A 4,361-nucleotide genomic window follows, 5' to 3' on the forward strand; every position below is an offset into this window, starting at 1 on the left:
TTTTTGAACTACAAATGAGATCTTTGCCTTTTGAGTGCATTTTGTATTTAAAAATCATTTTGTGACCAAAAAGAGCCAAAAGTGTCAAAAAAGCATTTTGGTGTAAATTCTGACTGTTTTCACTTTTCAACTTGAAATGTGACCAAGACACCACTGATATGGTGCCTCTGTCGGACTCCTCCCCCTCTCCACTCCGCTTGGCTCCTGATTCATCCCAGCTGCGACCACTTACCTAATCACCTCATCCGCCTACTTAAGGAGTTCCAGGATCATCAGTCTTCGCCAGTCCGTTGCCCCTGATGGTGCATATTGGCCTTCACCTCTAGTTCACGTTTGCTTCCTAGTTTCTAGCCACCTGTTAATGAATGTTGCTTTACCTGTCTGCAGGAAACCCCAGTCACGTTTGGTCGCCTGAACCTGTTGCACTCTGGAACCTCCTCTGGTCTGCTTCCCCTGACCTCACCACGAGCCTCTGCCGAGCAAACACCCTCAAGAGACGGATCCACGCTGCCGACCCCGGACTCTGTGAGGACATCAACCAGTGACGCCACGGGCCGTAGTCTCTCTATCTCTGGACCTCCAGAAACTGTGCCTTACCTGACCAGCTACCTCATTAAATCCCCTTTCCTCTTGCCAAGTTACCTGAGCTCTGTGTCTCATTCCGGGTTCCAGCATCTGGGTCTCTGTCGTTCTGTAGCCATGACAACCACACTTTTTTGAACTACAAATGAGATCTTTGCCTTTTGAGTGCATTTTGTATTTAAAAATCATTTTGTCACTAAAAAGAGCCAAAAGTGTCAAAAAAGCATTTTGGTTGAAATTCTGACTGTTTTGACTATTAAACTTGAAATGTGACCAAAGAAACAATACTTTTTTGAACTACAAATGAGATCTTTGCCTATTGAGTGTATTTTGTTTTTAGAAATCATTTTGTCACTAAATAGAAGCCAAAAGTGTCAAAAAAGCATTTTGGTTGAAATTCTAACTGTTTTCACTTTTCAACTTGAAATGTGACCAAAAAACAACACTTTTTTGAACTACAAATGAGATCTTTGCCTTTTGAGTGCATTTTGTATTTAAAAATCATTTTGTCACTAAAAAGAAGCCAAAATTGTCAAAAAAGCATTTTGACTCAAATTCTGACTGTTTTCACTTTGCAACTTGAAATGTGAGCAAAAAACAACACTTTTTTGAACTACAAATGACATCTTTGCCTATTGAGTGTATTTTGTTTATAGAAATCATTTTGTCACTAAATAGAAGCCAAAAGAGTCAAAAAAGCATTTTGACTCAAATTCTGACTGTTTTCACTTTGCAACTTGAAATGTGACAAAAAACAACACTTTTCTGAACTACAAATGAGATCTTTGCCTTTTGAGTCTATTTTGTATTTAAAAATCATTTTGTCACTAAAAAGAAGCCAAAAGTGTCAAAAAAGCATTTTGACTCAAATTATGACTGTTTTGACTTTTCAACTTGAAATGTGACCAAGACACCACACTTTTTTGAACTACAAATGAGATCTTTGCCTTTTGAGTGCATTTTGTATTTAAAAATCATTTTGACACTAAAAAGAGCCAAAAGTGTCAAAAAAGCATTTTGACTCAAATTATGACTGTTTTGACTTTTCAACTTGAAATGTGACCAAGACACCACACTTTTTTGAACTACAAATGAGATCTTTGCCTTTTGAGTGCATTTTGTATTTAAAAATCATTTTGACACTAAAAAGAGCCAAAAGTGTCAAAAAAGCATTTTGGTTGAAATTCTGACTGTTTTCACTTTGCAACTTGAAATGTGACCAAAAAAACAACACTTTTTTGAACTACAAATGAGATCTTTGCCTATTGAGTGTATTTTGTTTTTAGAAATCATTTTGTCACTAAATAGAAGCCAAAAGTGTCAAAAAAGCATTTTGACTCAAATTATGACTGTTTTGACTATTCAACTTGAAATGTGACCAAAAAACAACACTTTTTTGAACTACAAATGAGATCTTTGCCTTTTGAGTGCATTTTGTATTTAAAAATCATTTTGTCACTAAAAAGAGCCAAAAGTGTCAAAAAAGCATTTTGGTTGAAATTCTGACTGTTTTGACTATTCAACTTGAAATGTGACCAAAGAAACAATATTTTTTTGAACTACAAATGAGATCTTTGCCTATTGAGTGTATTTTGTTTTCAGAAATCATTTTGTCACTAAATAGAAGCCAAAAGTGTCAAAAAAGCATTTTGGTTGAAATTCTGACTGTTTTCACTTTTCAACTTGAAATGTGACCAAAAAACAACACTTTTTTGAACTATAAATGAGATCTTTGCCTTTTGAGTGTATTTTGTATTTAAAAATCATTTTGTGACTAAAAAGAGCCAAAAGTGTCAAAAAAGCATTTTGGTTGAAATTCTGACTGTTTTGACTATTCAACTTGAAATGTGACCAAAAAACAACACTTTTTTAAACTACAAATGAGATCTTTGCCTTTTGAGTGCATTTTGTATTTAAAAATCATTTTGACACTAAAAAGAGCCAAAAGTGTCAAAAAAGCATTTTGGTTGAAATTCTGACTGTTTTGACTATTCAACTTGAAATGTGACCAAAAAACAACACTTTTTTGAAATAAAAATGAGATCTTTGCCTTTTGAGTGCATTTTGTATTTAAAAATCATTTTGTCACTAAAAAAAGCCAAACGTGTCAAAAAAGCATTTTGACTGAAATTATGACTGTTTTGACTTTTCAACTTGAAATGTGACAAAAAAACAACACTTTTTTGAACTACAAATGAGATCTTTGCCTTTTGAGTGCATTTTGTATTTAAAAATCATTTTGTCACTAAATAGAAGCCAAAAGTGTCAAAAAAGCATTTTGGTTGAAATTATGACTGTTTTGACTATTCAACTTGAAATGTGACCAAAAAACAACACTTTTTTGAACTACAAATGAGATCTTTGCCTTTTGAGTGCATTTTGTATTTAAAAATCATTTTGTCACTAAAAAGAGCCAAAAGTGTCAAAAAAGCATTTTGGTTGAAATTCTGACTGTTTTGACTATTCAACTTGAAATGTGACCAAAGAAACAATATTTTTTTGAACTACAAATGAGATCTTTGCCTATTGAGTGTATTTTGTTTTCAGAAATCATTTTGTCACTAAATAGAAGCCAAAAGTGTCAAAAAAGCATTTTGGTTGAAATTCTGACTGTTTTCACTTTTCAACTTGAAATGTGACCAAAAAACAACACTTTTTTGAACTATAAATGAGATCTTTGCCTTTTGAGTGTATTTTGTATTTAAAAATCATTTTGTGACTAAAAAGAGCCAAAAGTGTCAAAAAAGCATTTTGGTTGAAATTCTGACTGTTTTGACTATTCAACTTGAAATGTGACCAAAAAACAACACTTTTTTGAACTACAAATGAGATCTTTGCCTTTTGAGTGCATTTTGTATTTAAAAATCATTTTGACACTAAAAAGAGCCAAAAGTGTCAAAAAAGCATTTTGGTTGAAATTCTGACTGTTTTGACTATTCAACTTGAAATGTGACCAAAAAACAACACTTTTTTGAACTAAAAATGAGATCTTTGCCTTTTGAGTGCATTTTGTATTTAAAAATCATTTTGTCACTAAAAAAAGCCAAACGTGTCAAAAAAGCATTTTGACTGAAATTATGACTGTTTTCACTTTGCAACTTGAAATGTGACCAAAAAACAACACTTTTTTGAACTACAAATGAGATCTTTGCCTTTTGAGTGCATTTTGTATTTAAAAATCATTTTGTCACTAAAAAGAGCCAAAAGTGTCAAAAAAGCATTTTGGTTGAAATTCTGACTGTTTTCACTTTGCAACTTGAAATGTGAGCAAAAAACAACACTTTTTTGAACTACAAATGACATCTTTGCCTATTGAGTGTATTTTGTTTATAGAAATCATTTTGTCACTAAATAGAAGCCAAAAGAGTCAAAAAAGCATTTTGACTCAAATTCTGACTGTTTTCACTTTGCAACTTGAAATGTGACAAAAAACAACACTTTTCTGAACTACAAATGAGATCTTTGCCTTTTGAGTCTATTTTGTATTTAAAAATCATTTTGTCACTAAAAAGAAGCCAAAAGTGTCAAAAAAGCATTTTGACTCAAATTATGACTGTTTTGACTTTTCAACTTGAAATGTGACCAAGACACCACACTTTTTTGAACTACAAATGAGATCTTTGCCTTTTGAGTGCATTTTGTATTTAAAAATCATTTTGACACTAAAAAGAGCCAAAAGTGTCAAAAAAGCATTTTGGTTGAAATTCTGACTGTTTTCACTTTGCAACTTGAAATGTGACCAAAAAAACAACACTTTTTTGAACTACAAATGACATATT

General features: G+C 32.4%; 1 long non-coding RNA gene across 1 annotated transcript; it reads left to right on the forward strand.

Annotated features, from left to right (window-relative positions):
- Window positions 1–235: 235 nt before the first annotated feature.
- Window positions 236–641, forward strand: LOC144987236 (uncharacterized). The gene is made up of 2 exons (XR_013651108.1): window positions 236–302; window positions 388–641. It is a non-coding gene; the product is annotated as an uncharacterized LOC144987236 (long non-coding RNA).
- The last annotated feature ends 3,720 nt before the right edge of the window (window positions 642–4,361 follow it).

The sequence above is a fragment of the Oryzias latipes genome, chromosome 18 (assembly GCF_053564925.1).
Source record: "Oryzias latipes strain Hd-rR chromosome 18, Olatipes_Hd-rR_3.1".
NCBI lineage: Eukaryota > Metazoa > Chordata > Actinopteri > Beloniformes > Adrianichthyidae > Oryzias > Oryzias latipes.